General features: G+C 49.9%; 1 long non-coding RNA gene across 1 annotated transcript in view; it reads left to right on the forward strand.

Moving 5' to 3' along the window:
- The first annotated feature begins 1,412 nt into the window (after positions 1-1,412).
- The window catches only part of LOC144799596 (uncharacterized), a 313,426-nt gene continuing 299,734 nt past the window's right edge, over positions 1,413-15,104 (forward strand). Inside the window, exon 1 of the long non-coding RNA XR_013603843.1 lies at positions 1,413-1,663. This is a non-coding gene — a long non-coding RNA (uncharacterized LOC144799596). The remainder of the gene's footprint in view (positions 1,664-15,104) is intronic.

Consider the following 15,104-nt stretch of genomic DNA (forward strand, 5'->3'; position numbering starts at 1 on the left):
GATGCGGTCCGAGATCCTTGAAGTGGCGGAAAGCACCGTCAGGGCAATCAGTGCTGTCCTGTCCAGGGCGCGGAGTTGTCAGGGCAGCGGCTGGAGGTCCGAAAGGAAATGGCGGGAGACCTGATCTAGCGAATGATCGGTGTCGGAAGAGTGAATCTAACGCTGATTGAAGCAGAGAGTTACGGGTATGACAGAGTTTGGGCTTTGTCTAACACCGGAACTCTGTTGTACCCGTACCTCGCTGCTGATAGATCGAGTAGGATAAGGGCTGTGGAGTGGCCTTGGTCCAGGAGGGTGCGGATATCGTCTGTGGCGGCAAGTAGGGCGGTCTCTGTGCTGTGGTTGCTTCGGAATCCGGATTGGGACTGGTCAAGGATGGCGTTCTCTTCAATGAATCGTGACTGATTTCTCTGCAACTTTGGCGAAGGAGAGGAGTGAGATGGGCCGATAGTGCTTCAGGTCGGTGGGGTCAGCTGTGGGCTTCTGGAGCAGAGGTCTGGCTTCTGCGTGCTTCCAGTGGTCTGGGAAGGTGCCTGTTTTGAATGAGGTTTTGATTGTGCATTGTAGTTCGGGTGCGATGGTGGCCATGGCTCTGTGGTAGATGTGAGGGGGCAGGGGTTGGTGGGGGCCCCCGAGTGGATGCTTTTCAGGGTCGAGGCGGTGTCTTCGGATGTGATCGGTGTCCATTTGGAGATGGTGGGCTGGCTAGAGTTTATGGGGGACGGGAGCTGCCTGTGGCATCTGGTGGATGGTTTATGAAGTGGTCATAGAGGTTTTAGATTTTGAGGTGGAAATAGGTTCCTAGCTTGTCGCAGAGGACTTGGGATGGGGTGATGTCTGTGGCTTTGCTGCGTGGGTTGGTGAATTCTTGAATGAAACTGAAAAGTTCCTTGGAGTTGGTGGAGTTGGCCAGGATTTTTTGTTGTGGATGAAGTTCCTCTTGGTGTCACTGATCTGGTTGTGGTAGTCCGTCATGCAGTGCTTAATTTGAGCCGGTGCTTTCCGGTGCTTAGCACCGGCACTTAATTGCTAGCACCGGAGCTACTGACAGGCTGCCACGTGTTTGGCTTTTTGGGTTTTCTTTTTACCATATTTGAATTTACTGTTCCAGCAATGGCATGCATCATTGACCTTTTGTTCGTATTGGATTCGATCTCACTGAAAGGTGTGCATGTGTTGCTAAACCGAGTTTGTTCACGACAGTATTTCATTTTAGTTTTAGCTTGTTTCTATTTCAGTGCACCCTCCACTCTGCTCTCGGCGCAGTCTCGGAGTCTTCAGCTGTGGCTGATAAGTGTTAATGTAACATTTATGCTAGGATTCACCACCGGCAGCGGCAGGGCATATTTGCTACATTCATAACTTCCGTGACTCAGAGTCAGGAGGTCAAGACGAGTTTTGTTGCACACCCGTCATGCTGCCGCCAGCAGCCAGAGTTAAATTTACGGGCATGGCAGGCTCGCACTGCAGTTAATTGAAATTAATACAAATGTTGCTCCAGCACTGGAGGGAGTCGATCCACTGCATCGGGGTGCCGGTGGTTGAGTGACCAGCCTGGGGCAGGCCTTGTTCTGGAGTTGTTCACCACATAAGGCGCACCAGTCTCTTCACGCTTCTTCTCAACATCAGAAGTCGGAGTCCTTGAGGCCACAGCAAGGGCAAAGTAAGTGCAGCCTGGAATGTGAATTGTCTGCTAAATTGTATGAGAGATTACTGCGCCCGTGCGCCGGGCTCAGCCTGTGAGGTATTGCAAAATGGTGTTTGACAGCCTGTCTTGTGCTAGTCAGCTGAAACTGGGTGACTCTTAGACAGCTCAGATGCCTCCGTGTGTAACTGGTTCATGCTGGCCCATCGCATATCCTTCCTGTTGGGCTGGGTCCTGGACAGAGAGACCATTTCTTTGCAGCAGTTTTAAAATCTTCATAGAGTTTCTTGTTGCTCAAATGCGTGTATATTTTCTGATATTTATATGTTTCCCTCGTCAGCATTGCTTGATTTTGTTTGCAAGAAAGTGTCACTCATAGTCGCTGAAATGTGACTCATATTTGCACTTTAATTATTTAAATGTCACACATAGCTTTCTGAAACCTTTGCAGCTATGTTTCCAGGCCATGGACGGCAGAACCACTCATGGTAAAGACAGAGAGATGCAGCCAAGGCTGTGAAGGGTTTCTCTTCCTTAGGACGGAAATGAAAAGCAGACAGAAATACACAGGTCACGACTCACGAATACTAGAAGCACTCTGTGAGGCACAGCTAGACAGTGTTCAGTTTTTTGGGTATGGGCTCATTAATAATAGCAGGTTCGTCTGACAGCGAAGAATGCAGCCTGCAGGGGGCAGAAGCTAGCCTGGCCTGTCACTGGCCCGTGCAGTTTTTGTATATGATCTTATGATTCTGGGGACCCTGCGAGTGCAGGGCTGGGCCTCTGAGGTGGCGGCTGCCCGCTCTCCGAGGTCCAGGCGCAGGTGTCCGGAATGGAGGAGAAATGAGGAGCCTGGAGGAGGCTCCAGATTTTCACTACCTGCTGGAGAAACTTTTGGGGATAGGCGAGGCGCAAGGGGTGCATGTGCACCACATGCTGTATGAGCCACAGACCCCAAATGATCAGGCAAGGTCAGTCCATCTTGTGCAAGGGGAAGCACGTAGGCCAGTCAATGCACAACAGAGGGGTGGGTCCACCATGCTTACTAAAAACAACCTGAAAATGCCCATGGCCAAGCAGGGCCTGCAGTGCCTGCACCATCTGTATGTAACATATCCAGGGGAAGGGACAACAGCAGCTGTGTGACGATGGTTCAGAGGGCCTCTTTACCACCCTACAGGACCATATCCCCAAAGAGTCGCTATCTGTTGGAGCCATGTTTCTGGCTGCCCCAGACAGTGTGTTGACGTGCAATCAGTTAATGGGGGCATGCTGTGAAGAGCCACGTTGCTGTGTAGCAGTAATGGAGCTGTCCACCGCGTCAAAACACCAGCATGCTCATGCCCTGTTCTGCCACCTCTTCAGTTGCATGTACCGGGGCCACGGCATACGCACCTTCTCATTACACTGTGGCTACAACAGCTTTACCAGCACCCGGGTAAATGAGAGTGCCACCTGCCAGCGGGAGCCCGCCAGCAACGTTCTGCAGAGGCTGGCACTGTTTGCAGAATAGGAGGTAAGGCACATGTAGCACACGTGTAGTGTTTGAGGGTACATGTTGAGAAAACGGACTAAATGTCTCCGTCTGCTAATGAACAATTTCCATCAGTGGTGGGGGGGTCATAGTAAAACATGTTATCTATGATTGAGGTGAAGACAATGGCTCACTGCATCCTATTTGAAGAACTCACATATTTTGCCCACACATCGGAGATAGCATCAGGTTATTACAACCGAGCAATTTTAAAGATTTCACTGTTCCTGCTGTAGTCTCAGACAACTTAACCCATTTTTAGGCCTGGCTTGACAGCAGAACCGTGGCCAGACATTATGTGATCAGTTAAGAAAAAGCTTTAAGCGTCACTACCAGGTGAGGGGATTTGGCTCAGCCCATATGTTGGTAGCCGGCGTACATGTTTTGACTGTGCAGAATTTGTGTAAGTACATCCACAAAGAATGCTTGCCCTCCAAGCAGCTGTGGTCATAGTGTTTCTACATCCAGCTGGTCTTAGATACGTGATAATTTACAGGTGTTTATTTTTTACTCTGGCAGCACCACAGATGGGAGGGAGGCAATCTTTAACTTAAGACTACAGAGTGCAGTTTTGTGTTTAAGAGCCCTTGGATACACTAGTCCACATGGACTTTTTGTCTGCCTTCACAATTTAAAGGGTGCTTGTCCTTATGTCATCAACAAAAAAGAGCTTTCAGAGTCCTACTGAGACAGGGGTTAAGGCTCCATCCACATATTGATACCTCTGCAGACCTAAAAAAATATCGTAACTTCCAGGTACCAGGTATGGTAACTTGAAGAATCCATTTAACCCAAATGTTATATACATGACCCATAAACTGGTCTCATTATGTCATCCTATGGTAATATTACAATTATTCAAAACCACTTTCTCCTTCTTTATCACATACAAGAGGAAATATTACATTATTCAAAACCACTTTTTTCTTCTTTATCACATACAAGAGCACATTCCAATTTGTGAGTTCAGCATTCCTGCTGTACAAAAAAAATCTATTTGCTTTGATCGAATCGACTACCTGTATGTTTCTTGCATAATAAGAATCTAGGAGGGGCTTAGCCAGTAGATTGGAAGGGGTTAGTTACCCCGTTCCAATGGTGTCTGGGAGGCTGCTTTCAGGAAGGGTCTGCCTTTCCAGCACTGAAATCAACTCAGTCAGCCCTCGCTCCCTCACAGCACACGTCGCCTCAGTCAAAGCAGGAGTCCCTCTATCCCTTTGCTCGAGGGTTCCCATCACAACCACTTAAGAGTAACCCTATTATAAAAGCAGTGGTGCACACTCACCACTATCACACCTTCAGCTCTGAGGAGAACACCACCTACCACTGTACACTACCTAGGGTTGCAAAATAGATTATTTCGCAGGCTTGTGCATTATGGAGCTGTGTTGGAAATTTAAGGTAGTGTCAGAGCTCATGTGGCTGCAATTGGATTATATATGTTGGTTGTTTGTCGACATTTGGGCTATGCTTGGACACTAGGGGCAGTGCGTGCGTGGTGAATTTGAAGACGTTATAGTGCATATTATGACTGCAAGCCTAATGCACCTGGATATTTGATGGACATGACCCACTATATATATCATGGAATCACAGGGTATTACATCTGGTTTTCAGTAGTGCCAGTTGAGGATGTGGGTAGAGCCAAAAGAGTAAGTGGGTGGAGCCTGTGGTAGATGTGGGTGGAGCTGCAAAAGTGGGTGTGGCCTCTTAAAAAAATTTGAGCACCTGCACCTAATATTTTACAAATTAAGCACTGCCGTCATGGCATCCTTATAGGTGGTGCTGTTTTCGGTTGTCTTGGTGTTTCTCCAGTTCTTCTCCAGGCGTCTGCGGTGCATCTGGCTTCTTGGAGAGCAGTGGTGAACCAGCTGGCTTTCCAGGGGCGTTGTCTGTCGGGGTTGTGAAGCGGCGAGCTTGTCTTCGCAGTCGGATATCCAGGTGTGGAGTTCTCTGACTGCGTCATTTGCGTCGGGTGCCCAGGTGTGGTTGTCACGGGTGAGGGTGGAGTTAAGTTGCTCGTCACTAACCTTGCTCCAGTTCCTTCGTGGTGGGCGTGGGGCTAGTTTGGGTGCCTTGGGTTTGCTGATGGTGAAGTGTACTCAGTAGTGGTTGGTCCATGGCTGCTGTGTTGTGTGGCTGAATTGGACGCTGTCTCCTGCCATAAAGATGGGGTCGAGGGTGTGTCCTGCTCTGTGGGTTGATGTGTGGACGATTTGTTTAAGTCCGTTGCTGGCGAGGTTGTCACTAAGGATAGTGGCGTTAGGGTCGCTGGGGTTGTAGAGGTGGCAGTTCAGGTCTCCAATGAGTATTTAGTTTGTTAAGGCAATAGCATGGGGTGTGATGAAGTCGGTGATGGTGGTGGCGAAGGGTGTTCGGGGGCTGGGGGGGTCTGTAGATGAGGGTTCCTCAGAGTGTAGCTTTGGGAGTGTCCTGGACCTGGAAGTGCAGATGTTCGGCGGAGGGGAAGGTTTCGCTGGAGGTGGTAAGGCGGAGGGTGATCTTGTGGGTGATGGCTAGGCCCCCTCCTAGGTGGTTGGGGCGGTCTTTCCTCTGGATCTTATATCCGTCTGGGATGGCGGTGCTGATGTCGGGGGCAGAGGATACGTTGATCCAGGTCTCTGTGAAGAAGGCGATGTTGGGCGAGAGAGAGTTAAGTAGGTTCCAGATTTCCATGGCGTGTTTGTGTACAGAGCGTACATTGAGGAGGATGCATTTTAGGGTGTCGCCGGTGCTGGCGTCAGTGATGTTGGACGGTGTGGTGGCGGTGAGGGTCCTGCGGCAGTAGAGGCAGGAGAACTACCCATGGGTCATGTTTCGCGAGGCCTGTTGGCATTCTCTAAGACTTCTAGAGTTGAGTGTGTGGAGGGGGGTGGTGTAGTAACGATGGGTAGTGGGTGGTCCAGGGTTCCTGGCACTGGCTGCGGTTGGGTCACGGACAGGCACAGACGGGCTTGCCTTTGGCGCGCCAGGGGTGTGCCCTCTGAGCGCGTCCACCACGCGACAGTACTGTGGCCGCCATTAAGTAGGGCAGGTGGGAGGGAGGAGAGACTGGGAGGCCGGAGCGGGGGAATTCCGGGGGAGAGGGGCCGCAGGGGCAGCAGCGGAGAAAGACGAAAGGAACAGGGAGGCACGAGAAAATAGAAACAGTGGTGGAATTAGAGCAAGCCACAGATGGGCACAAAAACAGTGGCACAACAGGGAAAATGTAAGAAAAAAATGGCTGAGAAAGGTTACAGTGGTTGCAATCAGTCTGCTCCCAGTTGCAGTGGGCAGCGGGCACAGGAAGGGGCAGCAGCCTCAAACCTCCCAAGGAGGAGGTCTTGGTCTGGAGGCAGGAGACGGCACAGCAGAGCTGCGGGGAGAGAGTGGACCTGGGCCAATGTCAGAGTAACCCATGCTGAGTCAAATATTCTGACAGGTTTTCAAATAGGGCCCAATTGTTTTAAAATGTATTTGAATTTTTAAGCTGATTTTCTTTAGAAAGTTTATAACATTCAGTGTGTTTGTTACAGCTTCCAAGGTGGTTGCCATAAATATATTATAAGAGCCTCAAGCGGAAATACATCAGAATCCAATAAACTGCCAGCACATGTTTTTCTTCCCTGTTACCCCTTTCTCTATGGGTTGTCCTTTAGTTCATTTGTGTATTGGAGTGAACTGCTGAAAACTCTGGTAGGAGAGTTGGGGTATTGCACTTTTTCCATGATACTCCTGTGGAGGCAAATCAGGTGAGAAGCGTGACTCCCCAGGGCACCCTCTTCAGAACAGCCCTGGAACTATTGAAGACAGAAGAAGGACTGCACCTGCTGCTGAGACCTGTGAAGAGAACCTTAAGTTCTGGGTCTTCACCCACTTGGACCTAGGACAGAGAAGTGTTAACCTACCTGGACATAATTTGCAAGCACCCCAATTTCCTGATTGAGTCTATCAGACCAATCTCAACTTGATCTGCACTTGACCCTGCTGTTGACTTCTTTTGGAGTGATTCCTGCCCCCAATGCTGCTCCTCCTGCCTAAACCAAAAAATCTGGCACTTAGAAACGTTTTGCTGTCTTTTTCCTGGAGCACCGTGGAGCGGCTAACCATTCAGATGTTCTGCCAGGGGTGCATCGCCAGTGGGTCTGACTTCACCACAGCCCAGTTACATTATTTTTTGCAGCAGCAACCCCATTTCAGCCAACCGTCATCTGATAACATCAAAACCCTCTTCAACTACACGCTTTATTCTTGATATGCTGATGAAATCTGACTTCCAAAAAAAAGTTCAAAAGTAGAAATATTCAATGAGCCACTGTCTAGCAGCATCCAATAGCCAAACGAACAATTCATGGACACCCCAGTATAGAGATCTGGGCCTAAATCCATCGTTTTTTTGCTCTCAATGCCATACCAGTTTGAACCCAGCCATATGCAAATCAGTCTTGACTCTGCACCCAATGGGAACAGTCCTGCCCGAACTGCCAGGCCAGGTCCTCCTTGGACTGGAAACAAGCATTCTAGGCCCGGTTTTGGGCTTTCAGCCCTCATCAGCCAGGATAGCTTAACCTCAGTGGAATGGAGAGCACAGGACGCACGTCTGGGAATACCCATCCCACTTGGGTGACAATTGCCACTGGATTCGAGCTAGCCTGGCTGATGAAGGGTGCTACCCAGAAACCGGTTCCAGGATGCTTGTCTCTGTTTCAGTGAAGACCTGGCTTGGCAGTTCGGGCTGAAATGTTCCCATGAGGCACAGGGTAAAGACTGATTTGCATATGGCTGGGTCTGAACTGAGGTGGCAAAGTGCGCTAAAGAATGATGATGGATGCAACCCAGATCTGTGATTGGGAGTGCGTGTCTGAAAAGGATTCAGCACTCATTTCATCATCTCCTTGTGTTTGCTTTGTTTGCCCTAAGTTGGCAGGGTATGCCCAGACACGGGTCCCTTCTCACTTTGCCACTGGATTCAAGCTAGCCAGGCTGATGAATGGTGTTACCCAGAAACCGGACCCAGGATGCTTGTTTTCGTTTCAGTGAAGACCTGGCTTTGCAGTTTGGGCTGGACTCTTCCCATGAGGCACAGGGTCAAGACTGATTTGCATATGGCTGGGTCTGAACTGAGGTGGCAAAGTGAGCTAAAGAATGATGATGGATTCAACCCAGATCTGTGACTGGGGGTGAGTGTCTAAAAAGTTTCAGCACTCCGTCCATCATCTCCTTGTGTTTGCTTTAGCAGCATCCAATAGACATCAACAGCTTTGTTGGCACAAACTCCTGTCTTTATCAAATGTTTCCTTGAGAGCTTAGCCTTCATCAATCTGTCATCTATAAGCTCATCTTTGGATCTAGCTTGAGCGAATGCACAGCTTAGGACTCTGCCTTTTAAAAATGTTCTAAGTGTGAAGGTAACTTTCTGGCAAAGACAAATATGACCTATGTATCTGATCGACACCCTAATGTCATCAGCCCTAAAACTCACCACTGCCCCAGTTGCCCGCGACTGGCATTTTGTTTTTTTGGGCACTATTTTTACTTACAATTTTCTCTCATTTCGAAAAATTAGAGTGGGATTTCTATTGTGTTGTATTTTCAATTGTTTAACTGTTTTGGTACTTCTAAATGCTTTACACATTTGCTTAAGTTAAGCCTGTCTGCTCCATGCATTAGTTACCAGGGTTGAGCTAAGGTTTAAATAACTGAAATCCTAACGGACCTAACAAGGGAAAACAACCTTTAAAACATGGGCTGAGCCATGCCTACCCTTTCCCCACAAGGGGAACCAGGCTTACCTTAACCACCCATATGCCTAAACCACACATATGTGGGCTTATGGCTTAATGCGGTCTAGATGCACGGATGAGTGGGCACAGGAAAAGGAAGGATCAGGAGAGGACATGATCTGTTAAGTGGGTCTGGGGGTGGGTTTTGGGGGTAGTTGGTAGGGGGGGGGGTTAGTTTCAAGGGCAATGGGGGTCAGGGTTGTTTGTAGGATGGAGGGCTGAGTTCTAAGGTTCAGGGCAGGAGGTTTCAGGCTAATTTTCAGGAGTGGGGGTCGGTTTTTAGGACTCAGGTTGGGGGTCGGGGTAGTGTTTAGGACACAGGGTCAGTTTTTAGGAGACAGATACGGGGGAAGTGGCAGTTTTCTGGGCTGGGGCAGTTTTAGGGCTGAATAAGAGGTCTAGGGTCAGGGTTGTATTAGGTACATGGGGTGGGTTTAGGGCTCAAGGCAGAGGGACTGAGGGAGTGCCGCTCACTGTGTGTCTCTTGCCAACCCTGATTTTTGCTTGCCTGAGGACGTCGTGGGATTCTTGCCTGTCGTGTGGCTGCCAAGTGCGGGCTGTGAAGGGGAGAGCTAATTAGACTGTTACAGCCGCCGAGGGACGGCGAGGTCCAGCAGGCTCTGAGCCACGCAGCTGCTGCCTCTTCCCTCGGCGTCCCCGCCCCCCCGCCATTACACTAGAAACACCTATCGCGGCCCCCGCTCCGCGGGTGCCGCTCACTGTGTGTCTCTTGCCAACCCTGATTTTTGCTTGCCTGAGGACGTCGTGGGATTCTTGCCTGTCGTGTGGCTGCCAAGTGCGGGCTGTGAAGGGGGAGAGCTAATTAGACTGTTACAGCCGCCGAGGGACTGCGAGGTACAGCAGGCTCTGAGCCACGCAGCTGCTGCCTCTTCCCTCGGCGTCCCCGCCCCCCCCCACCCGGACACTAGAAATACCTATCGCGGCCCCCGCTCCGTGGGTGCCGCTCACTGTGTGTCTCTTGCCAACCCTGATTTTTGCTTGCCTGAGGACGTCGTGGGATTCTTGCCTGTCGTGTGGCTGCCAAGTGCGGGCTGTGAAGGGGGAGAGCTAATTAGACTGTTACAGCCGCCGAGGGACTGCGAGGTACAGCAGGCTCTGAGCCACGCAGCTGCTGCCTCTTCCCTCGGCGTCCCCGCCCCCCCCCACCCGGACACTAGAAATACCTATCGCGGCCCCCGCTCCGTGGGTGCCGCTCACTGTGTGTCTCTTGCCAACCCTGATTTTTGCTTGCCTGAGGACGTCGTGGGATTCTTGCCTGTCGTGTGGCTGCCAAGTGCGGGCTGTGAAGGGGGAGAGCTAATTAGACTGTTACAGCCGCCGAGGGACTGCGAGGTCCAGCAGGCTCTGAGCCACGCAGCTGCTGCCTCTTCCCTCGGCGTCCCCGCACCCCCCGCCTGTAGCGCTAAATTTGCGCTCTAAGTCTTGCGCCGCCGAACGCGCGTGGGACACAGCCCAGGGCTAAGCCCGGGCAAAGGGCGGGCCGTTGTGTGGCCGTTAGGTGGCTGTAGGAGGCTGGGCTCGGTCTCTTACATCCCTATCATTTATTAGGCTGTTGCATGACTTGCTGTGGCTAGACAGCCGACTTCCTAAAGTATTTATCTGTTTATTCATCGATAGTATATGGGCGCCCTCGTCGCTGGACTATTACTGTGCAGGCGGTATATGTGATTAGCTTTCCTTTCTCCAGTTAATACTAACTTCTTTTCGTCCTGGGTCATGGTGATGTTAAAAGTGGACTTGTTTTACCAACAGTAAATAGCTTTTGTGAGCTCCGGCCAATTGTGTAAATTTCCAGTCTTCTAGGTCACCTTTAAGGCTTCCACAAACTTTGTCTTTTGGAGGGCTTCCCCCACAGCTATCGCCATGGACCCACCCGCGTTGAGTATCGCGGGGGGAAATAACAGTAAAGGCACCTTAGACAACTATTTTAAAATACCTATCACTGAGATAGATAGGGAAAATGTACTGGCCGAACGAAGGGTAGAGCGACGTCGCTCCATTGAAGGTATTAAAGCTAGACTTTCTTCATACACAGCACCCCGGACCCTAACCCCTGGTATAGGTGTGGCCCCAGTAAGCGAGGATCCTCTGGCCACCCAGGGTATTCCTATGCTCTTACGAGACACCTCACCCCCATCCCACATAATAGCTGACTCAAACAGTACACCTGTTAACATCACAATAACTCCTTGCTGCACCATTGCAGGGCTAGAAGCTTCATCTGTTACCCCACGAGCTACAAAAATGATTGTTAGAAATAACCCCAGAAAACTGGAGGTGCCCAAGGTACATGGTCCGCCCCCCATTAAAAGACGGAGGAGGGAGGGTGCAAATCAAAAAGGCAGAATTAGCCACTCTGACTTTGGCAAGGGTAAAAGGGCTAATCTAGTTTCTGCTCCCAAAACAAAGGACCTTTCAACACCTGAATTAATCCTAATGACCCCCCAAGAAACACCTTCACCCATTATGCCGACTGCTCCGACAACTGGCTCAGATTTAGTAAGTGGCAGTTTGTTGGATTCACGGTCGCCCGTCCCCCTTCTTGATACCTTTGAGCACCTACTTAGGACATATACACTTCCAATCATAGAAAGACTAACGGGGATAGAGCAACGATTGGGGCAATTGGAAATGGCTTTCTCTAATAAAGTGGGCCAACAGAAAGATCCTGTCAAACTAATTCCAACCCCTGCTGCTGCACTTACATCCTGCGCCCCCACAACTTATAAGGACCTAAATGTACCCAGCAAAACAGCGAGCCGTAATTTATAAGGGGTAAAATTTCCTAAACCTGCTCCCCCCACCTGCCATGAATGTTCCTGGCGCTATCCCAAAGGGGAGAAATAGTCCGGCTGCAAGAAGTATGAGGGAGGCTAGAGGGAGGATGTCCCCAAACAGAGCTGAACACCGTAGGGGCCGCCAGGTTGAACTTCCCCCAGAAGCGGTTCCCTACGTGGTGGTGCTCACGGGTGTCCCTATACTTTAGGCTGATAAAAGAGAAGGCCCCCTACAGCTCAAAAATAAAACCATGCATTGGTTTACCCAGAATAGACCGCTCCCTGGTAACATCAACGGGGAGATTGTGCACGTGCGCCGGCTCCCCTGGTTAGGGAGTCGAGAAAAAGACATCAAGGGCGACCTCATTGTGGTAAACTTTAGAGATCCTGGAGCGGTCAGGTACATTCTTAATTGGACACCAGGGAACATAGGAAAATCAATTGTCCCCTGTGACCTTACATATTTTTATCCAAGGGCCCTAGTGGCTCCTATGTCATGTCCCTGGCCACTCCCTGCCCTATTGAGTAACCCGAGCGCCAAATTTAATAATCAGTTTTTCTCGTCGCTGCCGAATCCCACGGTCCCAAAGACTGTATTTGGGTGGGACAATGTTCCTTATAGAGGTTACGGTAGTAACTTCGGGAGGGCAGATCATATGTTAGAAACAAGGGGGATGGAACATCTGCTACCCTTTACTCCCTTAGAAGTCAACAATAGATTTGAAGTCCTATCTGGCCTCGAAGATTGCGAATGACGGTTGGGTATATCCACTAACTCATCGATACCCCTGAGGAATAACAGTAATAAAGTGTATCCAAGTCACTGTAAACAAATTCGGTCAACCTCCAGTGTATACGAAGGCCAGGGGACTGTGGGAGGAAATGCTGCCAGTTCTACTTGGGAAAACGAAACGTCCCACCCACACAATCCAACCCCCTACAGTGCGCGGGCTCAAGAAAATACTTTACCTGATAGTGCACATGCTCGTGAACTGATCATTGATCAGCCTGACCCGATCCTAACATCTTTTGTCTCACCCAATCAGGAATCAACACAATCACAAGGGTCCCTTGTTCAGCAAGTGGTCATTGACCATGTCAAAACTGGGGTAGCAGGCTCCAAATTAAAAGTTCTACCTGATATTTTGAAGGTTCTGTCCTGGAATGTTGCGGGCATTGCCAACAAAATACATACTGATGACTGGGATTTCCTAGTAGCTAATAGTGACGTCTGTCTCTTTCAAGAGACTTGGGCTAGGGAACCCCTTACCAGATTGGGATATGCAATCTTTGAAATTAAGGCTAGCTGGAGTGGCAAGGGGAGGCCCTCAGGTGGCTTGGCGGTGTAGGTAGCCAGCCACATTGGATGCACTGCGGAGAATGTAGTTACGTTCTCCCAGGATATACAGTGTGTCCTACTTAAGTGGCCCAACGCTCCAAAGTTAGCAATCATAAATGTGTACTCTCGTCCAGTTGGCCCTACTATGGAGTCATCCATACTTGATGATCTCTCGTCCTTTCTGGGCCAGCTACCCAAAGATTACAAGATAGTGATGGGTGGTGATTTTAATTGTCATTTTGAACCCCTGGAAAGGGTTGAGGGAAGGTGCACTCACTGCAGAAGATGACTTTTGGGGTGTTCCGGTGTGTCAATCTCCCCACCCCAAATCTTGGTCTCCACTTGCGCTGCAAATTATGTCATTGACACTTAACTTTGCGCTAAGGGCTTGCAATGGCCGAACAATTTCAGACACCCCCTCACATTGTACCTTCAATAGGAAGGGCCAGGAATCGTGGCTGGACTACATTTTCGTAGATATTAGCCTGTGGTCCAAGGTGAAGGATTTTAAAGTAGTTGCACGAACGGATAGCGACCATAATGCACTTCTATTAGATTTGGTGCATTCTGTAGTTGCAGTAGGACCAGAATCTGTTGAGACTGGGGAGGACCCATGTAACCTGGTTCTCACCTCTAACAGGCGTAGGATAAAATGGGATAAACTGGCAAATTCGCAATAAAGTACCAGGAAATTGTATGAGCTAGTACTCCCCAAGTTAAAGGACCTGGACAATCTAATTAATCAACCTAGACTGCAAGACTTTAATAAGAGATTAGCCTTAATCCATGAAGAGTTGGTGGGCGCTCTGGGTGAGGTCCTTTACCCGGAGGTAGTGCAACGCAAACAAAAGACCCAAACTTCCAACTGGTACAACTCAGCCTGTAAAAAGGCCAAGACTGAGATAATAACAGCATTAAAAGCAGGCACGGATAGGGGCATGGTCGCTGAGTTGAGGCGGGAATACAAGGATGTAATGGCACGGGCAAGGTCAGAATGGGACTGGGACAGATGGCAGGGTCTCTCTCTTGCCCTAGAATCTAGGGACTCCAGGAGATTCTGGTCCCTGGTAAATATTGGCACAGGTGAACCAAAAACTGCAGTAGAGCCTAATATTGCAGGCCCTGTGTGGGAAGCCCACTTTGGTAAACTTTATGAAGATATCTACGAAGGTACCAATGATGTGGCTGCAGCCGTCCTTCTCCTATCTGGCGATGGACTGGGATTTGGTCTTGGGGAGGTGGCCAGCGCAATAGAGATGCTGGCGTTGGGTAAAGCTCCGGGTCTTGACAGACTACCGGGTGACCTCTTTAGGTCCCATCCTGAGATTTGGGCCCCTTACTTTCATATTCTTTTTAATTCAATTGCAGGAGGCATGGAGATCCCCTGTACTTGGCTGGGGGCAGAGATAGTACCCATCTTCAAGAAGGGCTGTCCTCTTCTCCCAGCCAACTACAGGCCGATTAGTCTTATAGATGTGCCCCAAAAACTCTTTTCCCGCCTCATACTGGACCATCTCCTGGACTGGATGGAGGATAACGACATCCTAAGCCCCCTTCAGGCTGGCTTCAGGAAAAACACGTCCACCATGGACCAGATCTTCCGCCTCGTACTCCTCTATTGGAAAACCGTGAGGATCGAGGGGGGGAAGCTGTATATGGTGTTCGTGGACCTGAGGTCAGCATTCAACCTGGTCCCCCGTAAGAAACTTTGGGAGGTTTTAAATGCGATGGGGGTTCCTACACACCTTCTTCAGGCCATAATCCGGCTCCATAATGGTAATTTTGCTCAGGTCAGGTGTGGGAGGGGTGGAGCTTTGTCAAAAAGGTTTCCAGTTCGCAGGGGGGTAAGGCAGGGTTGTGTCCTGGCGCCAACCCTGTTTTGCCTCTATGTGAATAATATTATTTCCCATCTCTGTAATGTAAGGGACAATGACGCTCCAGTTTTGGCAGGCAGGAGGGTGCCGGCCATCATGTTTGCTGACGACACCCTCCTGCTTTCCAAATCCCCGACGGGGATACAGCGAAT

The sequence above is a fragment of the Lissotriton helveticus genome, chromosome 12 (genome assembly GCF_964261635.1).
Source record: "Lissotriton helveticus chromosome 12, aLisHel1.1, whole genome shotgun sequence".
NCBI classification, from domain to species: domain Eukaryota; kingdom Metazoa; phylum Chordata; class Amphibia; order Caudata; family Salamandridae; genus Lissotriton; species Lissotriton helveticus.